A 19,091-nucleotide genomic window follows, 5' to 3' on the forward strand; every position below is an offset into this window, starting at 1 on the left:
AGCTTTCCTACACCTGGCACTTAGAACTTGTCCAGAATAAATGAGGAGGAACTTAACTGTAAAAAACGTCACCAGAACCCAGTCAGATGACAGAGCACCATTTTACTTGAATCCTTCTAGTCCCCAAGAGAGTAGCTGCTGGGAACTAGGAAATTAGCCCTGTTCAAAGCAAGGGATTCAAATGTCTCTTAAACTTGTAAATGGCTGAAGCTGAATGCAGACTTTGTGTCTCTGCCCATCACCAGGTATCTAAAGATGCCCTGGTATGCCAAAGCAAATACAGTAAATTACCCCACTATTTCTACATGGCATTATCATTCCTGATTTGAAAAAAGCTTTTCAAGTGAAACATGCCTTGCAATACCTGAATGCAGAAACAGCTTTCTGTCCTGCAGTGTTTTGCTTAAAATGCTTCAAATGGCCCTTGGTTTCTGTGCCTGGGGCTGATATACACTCGCTTATACCAGCAGCTCCTAGGCTCGAGCCCTCATTGAGGAAAAAGCCAATTTGTTGTTCACTGCTTTAACATCAACACAGCAAGAATCAGAGCACTTTTGAAATATCCCCCGTGATTGTGTTTGTGACTCGGGCACTTGGGAAATTCACGCCACTTTGAATGGTGATGTTTTACTGGGAGAACATCAGAAGCAGCAAGATGTCTTATATTGACATATTGGTTCCACTTTGTTAGACATACGGGATCAAAGTCATCCCTGGCGGAACTCCATAACCTTCAACAGATGGGATAAATTTGGCCCCATATGCCCATAGCAGCTGGGGACTACAATTGTTTTCCTATTTTCAGCCATATTTTGAGGATATGGAGCCTGATTTTCTCCTTGCAAAGCAACTTGAGATTTTGGCATATGTGCAATGCGAGGCAAACAATTTGTATTATCATACATGGCCCTGGTATAATTGTTAGGGTCATCTGCAGCACATACCTAAATTTTAAATTAAACACGTGCTATAAATAGCCTAGGAAGAATCAAGCTAGAGATTATTTTATCAGACTCTCAGCAATCTGTTCAACTGGCTGTCCTGCTCACTAGACATGGCATCAGAGTCCCTTTTGAATGCAAAATTTTGTTTTCTTCATGTAGCTTCTCCTATCATCCATTGTATTCATATAGACAGAAGCAGTTCGTAAATACCATTTCACATTCCAAACAATTTGCTATAGGCAACTACATCATTGCTTTGTTCAAATAAATTTACATAAATCATTATTAGAATGTTTTATCTTAGCAACTTTATTTTGCTCCCAGAGCACAAATTAAATGCGTGCATAAACCAGAATATTTTAGAGGGAGTTATTCCTGAATTGTTTATGAGACAGTAGACATTTCCACCTAATTTTTCATTCATAACGTAATTTCTTTAGTTTTCTCTGCATAGTTAAAAACGGCACATCTAATTTGCTGGGTTCTCCCTGGAAGTGCGCAATAGAATAGATGGCTGTGCCGCAATCTGTTCATCCATCAGCCAGTGCTTCCTTTGACTCACTCTGCATTCTGCTCAAAACACTTTGTGGGAAAGGCCAGGAACAACAGTAAGTCCCACTTGCTGCTTGACATGATCATATTAGGAGTAAACTGTTGTTGTTAACCAAAATTTGCAAATAAAGTCACTGGAAAATAGATCTATTTCTAGTAAATATTTCTGTGTTTGGATTAATTGAACAGAGCTCTCAGAGTCCTCGCTAGCTCAGATTTACAGCTCGGCATCCACCCATGCATCTTGTAACCAAAGGCGCTGTTCTTGTTAGCCTTACTCAATTACAAACACATCCGAATTGTGCTTGACTCACGCACCGCAAGGAGTGACTGGAGAAGAAAACCAGAGGTCACAGTCACTCAGTAACTGTCCCTCAAGCCCAGCACTTCACCTTGCCCAGCCTGAAGGTGCAGCAGACCGGTCCTATGGCTGTCTGTGCCCTGTGCCAGGCTCGTGCCCACTCGCCAGTGCCACAGATGGGAGCTGAAAAACAACCAGCACCCAGCAGCTCTACAAACATCCTGTCCTGCTCATCTCCACCCTGTGCCCCAGAGCCAGCCTGCATGAGCACTGGTTTTTTGAGACCTGGAAGGCCCATGCAGGTCAACCCGGAGACACCAGGTCTCCACACTGGCTGCAAACTCCCTGTTAAAAGACCAGCTGCAGCTTTTCCAGCAATGCTGCCACCACTCCCGCAGCTCCCTGGTGTGCCACAGGATCTGGCACCTCTGCACCACAGCTGTTATATGCCACAGACTTGATGAGAACTTCTGCATGACCCCTTCTTCCTCCAGAAAGGCAGCACACCACGTGTCTGCTGTCACATTTACTCCATTTGCATGTCCTGTTGTAGGCAGTGCTGGTATGTCTCAGCTGCCAGCCCATCAGCTGTGCATCAGTTTAAACAGACATGAGAAATGCAGCAAAAGCAGAAACACAGCTGAGAAGTCTGTATTAGCATTCAATGCAAATGCTACCTGCCCCCATGATGTTCCATCTCACTCTTGATCTCAGAGATAAGCTGGAGTTGTGCAATCTGGAACTACATCTGGGTCAAGCCAGGGGTGTGGGAGAGGTTTAAACCAGAGAATGTTCTCTCCCAGGGCCTCACAACCTTGTGCTAGCATAGATAACTCTGCTATTTGGGATAAAGGGTGGAGGGTGACTGCAGATAGTGGAGAAACCTCTTGCAGGTCCTTGCCTTTCTCCTTTCTGAGCACTCCTGTCCTCAGAAACCAGCAGAATTTCATGCAGAGCAGAAGAACTAAATCAAATCTCTTTGCTTTTACTTAATCTAAATATACAGCATATCCTTATAGGTCTGGCCAGATCTGTTCTCAAACTAGCCTATCACAGAAAAATGCATCAAATATAGAGGCTTTCCATCCCACAGCCATGGTAATACCATGTGAATAGCAAGTAACTGAGTACTGGGAACCCAGTGAAGCTTCAGTAATACAGCCATGGAAGACGGCAATAATTTATCATCTCTGCTGTAGTCTAATCCCAGATGCAATATTTGCTAATTTATTTCCATACGTACCTGGCAGACAGATTAATCAGCCATCTCTCCCTGAAACCTAGGTTGCACTTCATCCCTTTAGTAAGCAAGAGAAAGCAAATGTACACAGCAAAATAAGAGTCCCTTACAGAGGAGCTCTGTCAACCTTTACAGCTTGTGGTTTCCTTTCCCAGCTTAACAATAGCTTTTCAAAAATCTAACACCCAAATCTACTTCCACATCAGTGCATTTCTCCATCTACTGAAGGCTCTTTGCTAACGCTGGTGAAAATGAAGGCAGAGATAGAGAAGGCACACCCCTTAGATTTCTAGACTCAGCTGCAGAGAGCAATGCGGTCTAAGGAGAGGGCAGCAGCCCTGCACCAGCACCAGGGCCATCCCCACAGCCAGCAGTGACTCCTCTGAGCCAAGGAGGCTGTTTCTCTGACACAGTTTGCAGAGCAGCAAAATCAGGATAATAATATTTTACAAAACATTTTGAGCTCTACTGAACTAATTACTATTATCAGCAGTAATGTGCTTCTGATACACTTAGCCCTTCTTCTGGAAAACTCTGCAAAGGGGCCGCACTTGCTGGAGCTGAGCAGCTGTTAGCACTTCAGCGATGTTATTGGTAATAAATACAGCGTCAATTCTACGCCTGGTGCCCTTTAAGGATCTGTTTGCAATCCACTCTTTATTTTGATTATAAGACATTATCTGCATTAAACATAATTAGTCATATTATATCATTTGCCAATCTAAGCACAGTCACTTGACAAGGCAGGATGGAGCTGAATGGAAGCGCAGCACAGCCTGAAGCCCAAGGAGATGAAGGGAGTGGGAACTGGCACAGACCCAGGGAGGACACAGACTCAGGCATCCCCTGGCCACAGGCTTTTTGTGAGAAGGCTGTCACTTACACAGCCATGCTGTGACTCTTCCTTGTGTCAGAGACTGAACGGGAACAGGCAAAATGTCATTATCAAACCATGGAAGAGTAATAAAATGATTGCTGAAAATGAAATTATTTATGAGCTTCAGTACCCTCGTAACAGTTAGAATAATCAAAATACATAAATATTTGGATATGCTACTGACAGATGGCGTATACTGGAATAATCATACAGAATATGTCAGCTTTCAGAATCAGCTTATTCCAGAGTTGGCATGTTTCAGGGCTTTCTGCTACTAAAATAAGCACCTGGTATTTGATCCTCCAAAAATGTATTTTCACAAACACATGGGTGTCTTTTGATAGAAAAGCTATTGAGCCTGTCACCATCCACACACAGTACCCAAGTAACAGTATGCTGCCACCAGCTTCCTCTGCTTTGCCCGCCTGTCAGTTGCAAAGACAGTGGAGGCCTGTCTCATTAGAGCTGGGGTTGTCAGGACAGAGTGACAGTGCCTTGCCAAAGTGTATCTCTGCTCTGGGTTTGATCCACACGCCTGCGAGACAAACTGTTTCATTTGCAACCCCAGGAAGAACAATCTGGCTTCTTTTGCCTATGCTCCTGTATCAGCAAGTTTGAAAAAATCAGGGCTTTTGGAGGGCTCTGGTTGGAAATTAATGTTCATTAATAATGATTAAAACAATTACTGTGGACAAATATGTCTATTTGTGTTGGGCATCAATGAAGCAGTAGCCTGTGCCTTGGGCTAAGAAACCCACATGGAGGTAACAGCCCCAGGTGAAGGGAAAGAGAAGAGCAAAGGCCATGTCCCTGTGCTGCTGCTCCTGCCCCACACCCAGGACTGTGTGGAACAGGCTGGCACACACATGGGAATAGGGATGGTGTGTGTGCCTGCACCTCCACAGGGTTAATAACAAATGGCAGCCTCCTGCCTCCCTGGAGGAGACCCTTCCTCAGGTGGGTGTCTGAGCTATCACTGGCCCAGGACTTCTGCAGCCGTATCCTCACCTTAGCGACCCTGATACACTTTGGCCATGGCCCTCCCAGGTAGGAATTCCTCTCCATGAGTAATAGTACCTCCAGAAAGCACCAGAAAGCACTTTAGCAGACAGTAAACAGACAAATTTTAAAGATTAATAGGCATTCATTTATTATGTTACACTCTCTTCAATTTTCCCAGACAATCAAATTGGTAAAGCCATAATTTTCCACCAATTAATACCAGATGTGACACATTTTGACATTAGAAGAGTAAATGTAAGAGAACTGTCAAATACTTCATATTCCTAACGTAATACTGTCTGAATAGAAAACCTAAAATCCTCATGCCTCAGACTTATTCTGAAACACAGACACAAAGGATGCTGATGTTTCCAACTACTGCACCTTCACAGGCTGCACACTGCCCCCTCGACAGCCACTAACACCTTTCCCAAATGCATGTTGACTAAAAAGCCAATCCCGAAGCAGTATTTATACCTGTAATCCAGCACAGGACATACTGTCACAACATCAGAGGAGATGCCAATAAAAAGCAAGAGAAAATGCCAAAGACAAATGGAGATTATCACATGTTTTCAATGCAGTACAGGACGGGGTAGTGAGCAAAGCTTTCAGAAAAGAAAATGAAATACAAAAATCTTGTTTTAGTGCTTCTCTTTTTCAACAGTTTGTACACTAGGACACTCCTGCATCAGTTCCAGGCCAGTCTGCAGAACGCCACAGGCCCAGATCAGCTGTATTGTAACAGTCTGTGTTAATACAGCTGATCAGAGCAACCAGGTCAAGGAGACCTGCTTGGCACACATGGACTGGGGCACACACCTGCCCTCTTGGTTCTCCCAGGCAGGCTGGACCCTACTCCTCAGGATCCAGGAGTGCTGCCAGCACTGTTCTGGTATCCAGAGAGGACAGACATGAAGCTCCGGGAGCAATTAAAGCTCATCTCCTTTAAACTCTGATCAGCTACAGTTCTGGGGAGGCGGGAATATACCACAGAATACCTCTCCTTTACTTCAATTGTCTCCATACTCCCATTTTTCCATATAGTCCCAGGCAGCAAAGATTTTTGACAGGCTGAAGGTGACTTTGCAAAGAAGGAAATAACCCTTTCACACACCACATGCCCCTGCCAGGCCCTCAGGCAAATCTACCTATGAATTTTCCCCATTCACACTGTGAAGATGAACTGGGATCACACAGTCTGTCATCAGTGTCACAGAGCCCTCACTCTGTCAGTTGTCCGCCACAACCTCCAGTTCTCTCTTCCCAAAAGCAGCAGGCAACAATTTCTGCAGACTTCAGGTTTCACCACACCTTACAATAAAAAGGACTGAAAAGAAGAGGATGCCTGGAAACAAGAGGTCTTTTCCATCAGTGGTTGCTTTGTAACCTGAGGCAGCAGGCAAAGATCCACCATAATTACATCCCGTTGGCAAAGTCACTGAAGTAAAATGCAGCCAGGTGAAAATCACTCTCCCTCTTGTACCTCACCATGCTCACAAGGAACGGGCTTCCCACGCACAACCATATGTCATGTTTTACCAGCACAGCCAGGTAGCTGACAGGTTTCCTAGTGGCCAGACGTAACCTGTCAAATCTGGTGCTCAATTCAGAAGTTTTTTTTCCTTGATTAGAAGACATGGGCTTTGATGCATTTTGACCCAGATTACCTGGCTTCATCAGGCTCCAGAAAAAAGCTGGACTGGAAAGGGGCTCAGTTAAAATTGCAGCGACAATACCAGAAATCTACAGAAGAGTCCCAGCGGGGTTTTGGATCCAAAGCAGACAGTGCAAAGCTACAATCAGCTGGCACAGAGGAAGACCATCCTGCCTGGCCCTACAACATTCATGATGGGATGAAATACAACCCAAGGCTCCAGAGTGATTACACAGCCTGCCCCAGCCTCTGTAGACACTTTCCTAGAAAGATATAAGAATAGGGCTTGAAGCAGAATTGGACCCCAGGCAGGAATATCCTCCTTCCAATCTTTTCCCATAAATAGGCAGTGGGGGGCAGAGGGGAATGGACTTTAAATGGTTTTGCAAGAGGAACCCAGATGAAAGCAAATCAGCTACAACTGAGAAAATCCAATCTACTTAACTGTCCTGCACAGAACTAATTTTGCCTGGTGCAGCTGTGACCTTCACGAACATCAGGTCAGCAGCAGCCTTACTATCTCCAAATGAAGGTAGAAGATAGTCGTCCCTGAGCAGGCCTCCACAATGTCAGAGAGAAAAGAGCTCTTTTATAAAGCACAGTCTCTGGATCAAGAGGCATGTTACAGAAAGATTACACTGCAAATCTAATCCCCTATGCCTAATGCTCAACAATCTGATACATGAACCTGCCTTTCATCAAAGAGCTGGCGATTGCGGTATTGGGCAATCTGAGCAATGGGTAGGGAATGGGGTTGCCAGCTGTGTCGGCCAGCTCAGGCACAGGTGGATGGCCACACCAGCTCTTCCTGGTTAGGAGTCCTTACATACACGTTCATCCAGGTACACAATGCAGCACATCTGGTCAATGAGTTTTTAAAAGGGTCTTAATATTTTCGATAATGCTGGTACAAACCATCTCCTGATCATCTTGTCTCCAGTTATTTGCAGAATGCCCATTGAATCTGACCACTTTCAGTCTCTAACGTTCAAACTGACTTTCGACAACCTCATTTACTCCTCCCAGATAGGGGGACAGAGCACAGGCCAGCTACAGAAAGAGTCAAATCTATTAACCTTTTCTACCCAAAAAGCACGCCCACACAAAAGGTGGCTGCGCAGGTCCCACCTGCACAAGGCAGAGGTTCTGGTCAAGGGAGCCAAGTGACTTTTACCAGACTATGTTGGCCAGTCAGTGCTGCCCAACTGAGGATGTGTTATTAACACGTGCTACTGGTGTCACCCCTCACCTTCCAATAGGCACCATGCAGGGCTAGGTGGTGAGGCTATAAGGTTTGCACTTCTAAGCTCAACAGCTGGAAGAAAAAGGATCTCCCTTTCATAATCTTAAATCAGGCATAAGCTCAAAACAAGACAATATAGAAACATTGCTTTGAAATAAGAATCAGGCACATAAGCTACAAGAAGTTGCTTTAAAGTACTCAGAGCCTATGGCCTAAGAAAATGTTTAGTGGCCATGTCTTCCCTGTAGGAGTGATCTCAGAGTGCACAGAAACTACCTGTGTCACAGACCAATGGTTTTTAACCAGTGAAAATATTGTTATATACCGTGAACCCCATTTAAGTATCTGCAAATAGTAATGGGAGAAGTAAACCTCTTGTCAGGAGGTATAAGTTTGCTATACGAGGAACCCACATCACCAGTAAAAATTTTTAAGTGGTCCACAGTGGTAAGAGGTGTAAAAGCACTGCTGGAGATGCCTCTGTAATTGGCTATGGGGCAGAGATCAACACATATCTCTGCAGCTGAAAAATTCATTGGGATGTTGACAAAATAATTTGGCCAAAGGGAGAAACATGCTAAAAAAGTTTAATCTTATTTTATTCATTCAGTTCCTGTCACTTTAATAGAAATAAAAAGCAGAGTTGATCACACGCTCCATGCCTGCACAGTACACGTAAGCACAGTGCTCACCACCAGCAGTGCTAGGATAGCCGTGACCTTTCTTGTTATCACAACTCATTCTTATCACACCATTTGTTACCATACGCTCTTTTTGCAGGAGCCTGCACTCCTCCTCTCTGAACATGAATCCCAGACTGTCATCCTGAGAGAGCTGGGCACCTCCAAATCATGGATCTCCTGGCTTTGCCGAGAGATGTGTGCTAATGGATGGATGGAGGTGAAAGCCAGACTGATTAAAACTAGCACTAATTCACCAATGGAACAAACTACTACAGGAAGCAGTGATCAACACCTTGTCACCTCCGGCATGTCAGGATCCAAATGCAGACAGCATTTAATAAAAGACCAGTTACTGAGTGTACTTCTCATCTCTATTATATAGGGTGTGATGCTCCCTAGCATAATGAGAGCTTCTCCACTTCAGATCTGGGACTCCATGACTCCTTGTCCACATACACACCAGACTGACTGCAGTGCTCACTTTATGATATACAAGAGATGTGAACCATTTTTGGACTTTTTCCAGATCAACAAACTTTTTTTTTCTTCTAGCAATCTCCATTCTGGAATTCCTCTGCTTCTGTTGGAGGAGTTCTTGGTGACTCACATGTGGATTGGGAGCTTTCTCAGCCCACAGCTGAAGGCAAGGGTGTTAAATATTTAATAAAGAGACAGCTTTTCTCCCAAATGTTTTGGATAGCTGCTAAGAGAAACCAAAATACAAAAGGGTTTTAGCTGCTGGAATAAAATATCTTTTTCTTTTTCCAACAACCCAGCTGCCCTCGCCTGGGATCTCTCCCTGGTGCTCACAGCTGTCCCCAGCTCCAACTCCTGGCCCATGCCTGCACTCAGGAGGGAAGCACACTTCAGACAGCCTCCTGCAGCCTGGCTTGGCTTCAGTCACTCCAGCTAGGAGGAGGAGGAATAGTAAAAGTAGTAGAAGTTTTAGCTGTAGTCTAAAAGCTGCTCTGGCCTCAGAAGTGTGGTGCTCCTGGCTGGGCCCAGCTGCTGCTAACAGCTGTTAAGCAGCAGAGATGGTAACAGTGGCGGGGTGTTCAGGGAGTTTTACCCTCTAACTGTTGCCACATAGCAAGGCACGGGAGACATGCACCCTCACATGGTCTGACTGGTTTTTAGTAACAGGAAATCAGTGAACATTCAAGAATTTCTACTTTTTAATGTCCAATTAAATATCAGTATTAAGGAAGTAACTGGACCTTCTTAGGTCCATGCTTTCCAACACCTAATTATCTGCTAACTTTATTCTGTATGACTATTATGTGACTATGTTCTTTATTTCCTTTCCATAATTTCTACCTAGTTAAAATACTGCAAGCTGGAATGCAAAAAAAAAAAAGTGAAAGGAAGGATCACATTCTTGGACAGTGAATTATAAACTCTGTTTGGTATCTGCCTACAGACACAGCAGGATGAAATCCCTATTTAAGCATCAAACGGGATTTATTTAGGCATTCTGTTATCTCTGTTGAAGTATCAAAACAGCACATACCATTGTGCTGCTAAACCCTATCAGAGTTCCTGCCATATACGGGTGATAAGAGGTATAGACACTGGGTCAGGATTTGGCCACTGCTAAGCTAAAAGAGAGAAATGCGCTTTCTCTGTGGCTGTCCTCTAGTTTCATCCTCTGCTTTCAGCTGAGGGTACGCACAATCATCCTCAGTGTTATGTGTAGCTGCTGATGATCTCCAGGACCCAGGACTTTTTATAAAAGTGGTTTGCACCAAGCCATCCACAGCACTGACTTCTACCTCACCGGTTCATTTGCTGGGTATGTGAAAACTGATGAACTTCAACTTGTGCAGCCATGAGAGCAAGGACCTGTCGGTAGGGAACCCTGGGCTTCTGGCTGGACTGTCACCTGAAACGTGCTGTTATAAAGGTTACCTCCGGCATTTATCATCCACAGGGTGACAGGCAGGACTCGTCTGCTTTGGTGAACCTTCTTCCAAGCCAGTGGCACTGCACGGATGCAATCAGCGTGTCCTGCATTGTTCCAAAGTTGTCAACATCTGTCAGGAATAGTAAATTTTACTTTATCTTGTTTAGGTGGAATGGGATTTCCATTAAAAGTTACGTAAATAATGCTAATAATAATAAAGAAAATTAGTTTAAACAGCATGGCAGCAACTAGCCACAGTTCTTACAGGGACTGGACAAGCACCACAGCACCACACAGCTACCAGCTGCAGCCCCAGGCCTGCCATCCATGGAAGGAGGGTGGAGAAGGCATCTGCATGGCTGTACCAGGTAAATTGCAGGACAGGACCCATAAACACAATAACAGTTCCTACTGGAACTCACGTTTTAAGACTGAAACATCATGCCAACTTGAGCCAAAAAAAAAAAAGCCAAACTATGAAGAAACCAACTTGAAAGCTTGTTACTGATACAAACCAAACAGAGGAATAATGACTAACTCAGAAACATCAAGTAGAAGTCAATGTCTGCCTTTCACTGTACCTCACATAAATACACAGTCCTTTCTACCCACTTTGATGGCTGCTTCAAAAGAATCAAGCTCTCTGAGATATTTCACAAGACTAAAATCACAAATTCTGATTTTGCTTATGCCTTGCTTCTGCTGCCTAGAGTCTGCCCATCTTGTTTCAGTACAACAAGGAACTGCAAGCAGAATGGGACCAGCCTTTCTTGCCCCATGGTGAGCCCTAGCCCTGAGTGGGTCAGCAAAGATGGTCAGCAGCTCCTAAAAGGAGAGGTGGGCTCTTGCCCATCAGTAACCAGCAGACAGTAGCTAAATATCTGCAGTTATAACCATTGGAACAGTTAACAGACCACATACATGTGCAATTCCTTGTATTTGAGGATCTGTATGTACGAATGGTTCACCTTTCTATAGCCTCTCCAAAGACTAAAATAACAGAATTTTCCCTCCCTGACCCCCCTGCCAAATCTCTAATTTTTGCCCGCTTGACTCAGAGAAGGAGACTTTGCTTGCAATATCTTCAAATATTAATAGTGAACTGCCAAGGCACATTCTTACTGTGACGCGCTTGTATAGCTCTGAGTAATTCCCACTGGCATTAATGAGAATGGCTTATATAAATCTCTTTGCCTCATCCCATAATCACGATCATGGCTTTAAAGAGGGCGATACACAATTTCTGTGTCTCCCCACTACAGGACAGTTCCCATATTCAAGTTCTCTGCACATCCCAGGACAGCCAAGCTACACCAGTCAAACATCACACTAGGGCATCACCCCACACCTATACCTCTCATGGAGCTAAATTGCAATCACTTTCCTAAGGAAAGTATTTTCTTTGCCTGGATGTAGCACATTGTTTGAGCCATTCTGAGCAGGTGGTTCTGCTTTGGAAATTTAAATTCCTGCTGGAAGGAAGAGCACAAAAATGCTTGTTTTTGTTTACTGCAACATCTCATTATAGCAGTTACCATTATTATAATTTCATGGCCCCTTTTCCCTGCCAGGAGAACTTAGAGGGTTTTTTTGGTGAAGGAAAACCTTCCATCTCACAGGGACTACCTTAACTCGAAGTGTTCATCTGAGGGCAATTCAAAGAGGTGAGACAGCGTTTGGTAGCAGCAGGTGAGTTCCCAGATCTCGAGGCTTGTGGGAGCAGCTGCCTCCTTCCCCACGCAGAGAACTTCCTCAAGCCATCCTGGGAAGCCTCTTTGAGGGCAAGTTTTCCCCAGTACCACTGGGATGCTGCAGCTCTGCACTGCCAAGCAGAGATGCCTGTCTAATTCTGAAACAACTCTATTCTTGCACTGCAACAATGCCAGCTCATCCAAGTCCAATTAAACCCCCCAAGAATGATTCACAGCAAACTGAACCATATTTACTTTCAGTTCATTATCACACTCATAACTGGTAATTTTGGAAATTTTATATTCTGAGTTCAGCAGCAGGCTACAGGCTGCACACCTCTTGCTACTGTACATGCCTGAGAGAGATGTCTTTCTCTTTTCTTTGTCCCCCTCCCTGTTCCACCCCCTTAGAGGGGAATTAAGACAGCAGAGAACTTTAAAAGCTCTAATGGTATCCACACCACAAAATCCTAAGTAACACACAAACCAGAGGAAAAGGCATCCTTAACCTGCTGGACCAGTCCCAGGATAAATGTTTGCTCTAGGCAAGGACAAGACAAGTAGGTTCTTTAGTATTTTTTGTTTAATATCCTTTTAACATGAGCCTGGACTGGTGCACAAATGAGCACAACTGCTCAAATGAGTCATACTTCTTTTTTAGGGCCTTGTTCTGGCAAAACTCCCACTGAGCTCAGCAGGGGTTTGGCAGAGTGGGAAATGAGGAGCAGCCCAGGACCCAGATCTGTGGGATGGGTACATGAACACAGGGCAGCATTTGATTAAATACATCCAAGTTTTAAAACCTGTGAATATTTGTAATCTTCACAAATAGAAAAACAATACAATTTAAACCAAAATGCTCAGAGACAACACAAAACCGGTGCTGAGATGCCAGATTGCATCGTTATCAGTTCTTAAAGCTCATGGTACCTTAAGTGCATTTAAAGGATCATAACTATTACAGCCCAATTACCACTGGAACCCCAGAGCAGGTGCACTCATCTAAACCAAAGCCTCAGAGAAAGCAATTCAAACTGAAATTGCTACAGGATTTTCAAAGTGTGAAAGGGACTTGTTGAGAGTAATTAAAGGCTCCAGGATGCAAAATAAAAAGGACATATCCTATCCAGACACACAGGAAAGAAAGCACCACCTCCAGATACTCATTGCAGGAGGCGAGCTCCCCAGCAGCCGAGTGGGCACCCACAGAGGGCCAGGGCAGCCAGGCCAGTGGGGGAAGCAGGGGAATCTCTCTGCATGAACCCTGCCTGATACCATGCAGTTATCACGGATGCAATTAATGTGACAATTACTGGCTAATGTGCATGCTATCTCCAGGTAAACATGGTCTCCACCACAGGCTGGCACGGCCAAGGGAAGACCTCAGCAGGCAAAGGAGGGTGGTGGCTGGTAGGGAGATCACAGCCACAAATTTAGGGTAAGACACTTTGGTGTTATCAGCTGAAAGCACCAGGAGGTTTTGGGGAATGCAGAAACCAGCAGCAGAACAAAACAAACAGCAGTGCTGAGTCACACGCTAAACTGGAGTAAAAAAGAACCCAAACAACACACCCCCCCCAAGCATAGACAGAAAATAGAATATAACAAAGAAAGGCAATAGAAAGAAACAGGCTTCCCAAGATGTGCTGCAGGTTCAGGTAGGATCCAAACAACCCTGAGCCCACCCTGGGAGATGCTCCCCATGGCAGATAAAGATGAGAAATGGAGGATTGCTAATTGGGTTATGATACTTCTAATCTTTCTTCTGTTAAAGAAGTACTGCTGTAGGACGGTCTCAGGCTCTGGCTATGTCTGAAGGGGAAAAAAGCCATGCAAGTCATAAGACTAGCAGTTCCAAGGTTATTCCAAGGAGACTGTGCTTGAATTCCAGGGTACAGCCCGCAGGGAAGGGCTCCAAGGAGCAGAGGAGCAGCAAGGTGGTATCCACTGGGGCATTGCACACCAAACGTTCTCTGCTTTTTGGTCACAGGAACTACGGCCTTGGTCCCCTCCCCTCCCCCAGGAGCCACAGCCAGGAAAGCAAGCCAAGGAAACCACAGGCAAAACCAGAATTTCACATATTTCCCCCGTTTTCAAGAGCCTGTCATATGCTATCTTGGGATTTTCACAGTCCACGGTGATGCATGGGCACTCCAGCTTAGTCCCAAAAGTTGAAAAGAAACTTAAACATTGGAATAAATAAATAGCAATGCTACCCTGCAAAGAGTATTAAAGCATTAATTTCAACAGACGGATGGTGTGGAGGGAGAAGGGCTATGTACAGAAGAGTGGAACCAGGAGCTGGATGTGAATTCTTGACCCAGACATTTCTATACAGTGAAGTATCTCTTCTTCTCATTAAAAATGAAGGAAAGAAAACCAACAAACAAACAAAACCAAAACAAAAAAAACCAAACCCCACAGCCCACAAAAAACAAAACAAAACATAAAACCCCAAACAAACCCACAAAAAAGCCCAAAACCCACCTTGCACCTTCAATTTTTGCAGTAACAGGGCTAGTAAAGTGGTACCACTGACAAGCAGGACCACAAGGTTTGCCACAAGCTGATAAATGAGATCTTTCAGAGGAGGTGCTGCAGTGGTAGGTTGTTTCCTACTGCCCAAACCCACCCAAAAGCCCCCACTGTGTTTCACCAGCCCCGCACCCTTGGCGGTGCCACGCTCCAGGGCAGAATGTCAGGCCCAAGGCGCTAAGCAGGAAGGGACAGTGCTCCCCGCATTATCTCTCTCTCCTACAGATCAGTTGAGTTCACGTGCCATCTGACCAGACAATACACAGCAGCAAGGAAAAATTATGGGCACATGCCTAGATCTCTGACTGCCATAAATTTGTAATTTTATTGCAGTAATTTGTCACAAAAGTGATCTGCCTCTGGCTATTCCATATTGTGGAACAATGCTATCAGATCTCAAAACCCAAAGGAGGCAGGACAGGGCACAAGCAGGAGATGTGTGCCCTGCCTCCAGCACTCATCCCCTGCACTGGCCTCAATCCTGCACCCCAAAACCAGGTCATGGAGATGGTGTGCATGAGAATGCACTGCCCAAGGCAGCTGTCTTTTCCACCACCTTGTCTGCCCCATACCCTGGCTCATACACCAGAGGTCATGCTACTCCCGTTTTCCCTGATCTTCCATGTCTCCTCCCTACCCTGCAGTACCCTGGCCCCGAGAAGACAGGGCAGTGCTCGTGCACAGCCTGGGAGCAGTGGGAGGTTGAAAACTAGTTTTGCCAACAGTGCTGAAATAACTGGATTCATCTCTGGGCATATGGCGGTATCTTCAGGGAGAGAGGAAGCCACTGCTGGCCTCCTTGCCAAATTCCTAGTATTTATGGAGTATTTACATGTTGTGCATCTCAGGTTTCTCTTCTCCCTCTGGCTGCTTGCTGTGGCAGGATGACGCAGCCCGGCCGGCAGGGGCCAAAGATATCCTGCCCACAGGCCTTGCCACGCTAACTACAGACAGCCACTTTTAGCTATCTCAACCTACAACAGTTTTCTTCCAGATTTAAGCAGAATAGCCAACAAAAAATTAGCCACTTTTAATGCATCCATAAAACACCACAGCCTCCCCCTTGAGACCACAACAGAGTCCAAGGAGAGTTTACGAGAGAAAGAGCCCACCAGAGAGATGGGTTTCTCATTCCTGTTCAGAGACTGCTCTGAAGAACTGCTCTGAAGGACACAAGCATGAAAGCATAGGTAAGTATTTTTGACATAGGAAAGATGTTTTCCGAGAGGTGCCAGCCTCACTTTTTAAGTGAGCAGGGAAAATCTACCAGCCAAATGACCTCTGGTGCTGGATAGCCCCCACTTCCACTAAAAACATTTATCACCCTTGCTGTCAGAAAGGAAGAAGAATAGATAAAAACAAAATCAAGCAGACAAACTCACTGACTGCCTGGGCCCAGAGGCTGGGTAGCCAGCAAAGATTTCTTAGAGATCCTAACTTTGATTTGGGCTTCACCAGAAGGACTTGCCCAGCCACCCCATGCAGTGGCTCATGCCCCAGCAGGAAGGGGGCCGCACAGGCTGGAAGGCAGTCGAAATGAGCTGCAGCTGGCACCAAGCAGAAGGAAGGCTCAGCTTCAGCAACACAACCCTTGACATCCTTTGAGGTGATATTCACACAAAGAGATTGGTTATACTGTAAAATTACTCTTCCCTCCCAACTTGCAGTCCTGTGTTGAAACACAAACATTAAAAATAACACTCTGAAATGCTCAAAACCTCAAGCGAGGCACAAGCAGCCTCTGGCATCATCAGGTGAAGGACCATGACCACAGGTCGCTCCATGGGAAGACAATGAGAAGCCAGCAAGCACACGGCGCCTGGAGGCACCTCCTCAACCCGAAGCTCCCTGTGTGAGCCGCCGCCAGCCACAGACTCCATCTGCCTGGCTGTCCACCCCCAGGACCCAGACCCGCTCCACAGCCACAGTTTCAGACATGAAGACATCACAGCTTAGTCCCTTCCAGACAAAATGAACACTACCATGTTGATGTAACCATTGGCAAGCACAACTACGTTTACTTTGAACTGAAAAAAATCACTTGCATTCCCAAACTGAAGCCAAGAGCAATTCTGCCAATATATCCAGAAAAGGGATAGTCTTATGTCTCCCAGATATTTCCAGATGATATTATGGAGGCGTTAGATCTCTATTAAAGTGTGACAAGAGCATAAAAATATATCACAATGATAAATATATATATATCTTCTCAACAGTACGTTTTTGAAAAGAAGCCAGCTGGCATACAAATAGGTGATGTATTGAACAGGTTACAAACAAATACATGTTCTAACAAAAATGTTTGCAACTTTTTCCACTGAGCATTTAAAATATATTGACAGCAATAATTACAATGTTCTTTGAATATTCAACAAGACGGCAGCATTTCAAAAAACCCACTTTCCAAAGACTGCGTATAAGTCTGTGTGCCAGTAAGCTATGTTGCAGCAACAACTACATATTTTTCATATATATACACATTTACAATAAGTATGTATTAATTTATATTCATAAATACATATACTTTATACGTGTATTTTATATACATATAAAATACACATATATAGGAACAAGTCTTATTTAAAGTAAAAAGTAGAATTCCATAATGTCAGAAATAAAACGAATTGCAGATTAAATTCAAAAGTCATGAATCTGCCTGACATAAGAATGGAAAAATCTTCTGCTCCAGGCCTTTCTTTTGCATTAAAATCTGCACATGGTCTGTGGTACTAGTTTGGTTTAAATTTTCACTAATTGTTTTCACAAATTAGATTTCACTCTTGCTACCACAATCTGAAGATCAATCTGGCTGACAAATGTGATGAGAAGTTAGTGAAGAACTACCTCTCCCAAGCTCCTTTCAGCAGGGTGGCAGTGGAGACTTCAAAGCTCCATGAAGCCTCAACATTCACAGGGCAGCTGGTATAGTTCAGTAAATAGACTAAACTTCTTTATGTATTTCTTTTAGTTTCAGTTACAGCCCAGAGGAAAGTGTCTTTTCCAACACAAAATCTTCTAAATCACTAGAGGGAATTCCAGCAAAACAACTCTCTTTTTTCCAGACATGTTTTTCCTCATCTACGCTTCACAGTGATCCTCGGCTTCCCAAAGAGAATCAAAAGTTATTCTTAGGAGTCTTCATGAACTACTCATAGATGCCTTCACGTACTGATCCCTCTTTCCATCACAGACCCACTCCTGCCCAGTTCCCCCTGTCCCCTCCCTCATCTGTAGGCTGACTGAGGAAAGAGAGGGAGATGGGCAGCTTCAGCCTCCAGCCAGTCTCAGCACCAAGTAACCCTCATTCATGCAGATCTAACACTCTCCCATCTACATCAGGGCACAGCTACCTTGCCTCCACCCCCAGCTGGGATGGTGGAGATTTCAGATGTGCAATGACTAGCAAAAAGGGACAGACAGCTACCAGGGAACACACAGATGAAATGCAAAACTTTGCCCCCACGTGGGTTTAATTCCAACCTCTGCAATATCCTACAGCCAAGAGAAATAGCCTAGAAACTGTTAAATTCTAGCATGGGTACTACAGACTTCTCTGGAGCAGGGAAAATGGATTAAGTGGTCCCTCTTTCTCTTCCTTGCAGCAGATCTCTACGGATGCACAAGAATCTGCAAATGATTCAGACAGCAGTGCTCACCAGCAAGACCAGCTCTGCCAATTATTCCTATACTTACCTATTAAATTTAAGAAACCTCTGAGAGGCTGAGACCATCACAGACTGGGAGATGAAATTAATTTACCAAGTAAGAAAAGTTTTTAGGAAACTCTTGCCATGGAGTGCTGACTTGAACCCTCACTGGAAACAGACTGTGGGCTCCACCAGCAAGAGCAGAATCCTAGCAGACCTGCGTATTTTCCACAGTGGAGCATAGTACAATTAGCAGCATTAATGGACACACTGTTCATTTAATTCAGTTTTTTGTTCCACAAATAAAGTCCTCTGTCTGTTTTTTATTGGTTTTATAAATTAACCTCTTTCTTTTCTCATTAAGTAAACAATGAATGAAGGATTACTCTGTGGGAAAGATGCAAGTGCAAAGGGCAGCGGTTTTATACTGCTGCAGCTATTTCCTTTCATGCTTCCAAATAACTCTGCCCTAGAAGGCAGAAAATCATTGACGTCTAATCATTTATTTAGTAAGATACACTGTTTTCTTTTAGCTTAGGGAAACTTGTGGCTGGAAAGCTACGCTGAAAGTTGGTTTGTTAATGAATGGCCCCCGGTCCTCCAAACAGTGATGGAGAGAAGCTGTTTGCGTGCACTGGACATCAAGCAGTGGTGCAGCACAGGGAAGGACAGACCATGGCCTGGTGCACTTTGCTATTTGGAGCTGAAGTTCCTGTCAGTCTCATCACAGGGTTTTCCATCTTCACTGTACCTCTGGTGCTAGGCAGTCACACAGCTGAGGATCCCAGAGGGCTGGCTGAGCCACAACTAACTCTG

At 44.6% G+C, this 19,091-nt stretch overlaps 1 protein-coding gene across 8 annotated transcripts in view; it reads right to left on the reverse strand.

Moving 5' to 3' along the window:
• FOXN3 (forkhead box N3) overlaps nucleotides 1-19,091 on the reverse strand; it is a 212,251-nt gene that overhangs the window by 163,528 nt on the left and 29,632 nt on the right. For 7 of the 8 annotated variants that reach the window (XM_082284253.1, XM_082284252.1, XM_082284251.1 and 4 more), the window contains exon 2: nucleotides 10,408-10,532. The exons of the other annotated variant lie outside the window; for it this stretch is intronic. The gene's annotated coding sequence lies outside the window, so the exon portion shown is untranslated. The remainder of the gene's footprint in view (nucleotides 1-10,407; nucleotides 10,533-19,091) is intronic. 8 annotated transcript variants of the gene reach the window in all.

Source organism: Coloeus monedula (assembly GCF_965178545.1).
Source record: "Coloeus monedula genome assembly, chromosome: 6".
In the NCBI taxonomy this organism is placed as follows: Eukaryota; Metazoa; Chordata; class Aves; order Passeriformes; family Corvidae; genus Coloeus; species Coloeus monedula.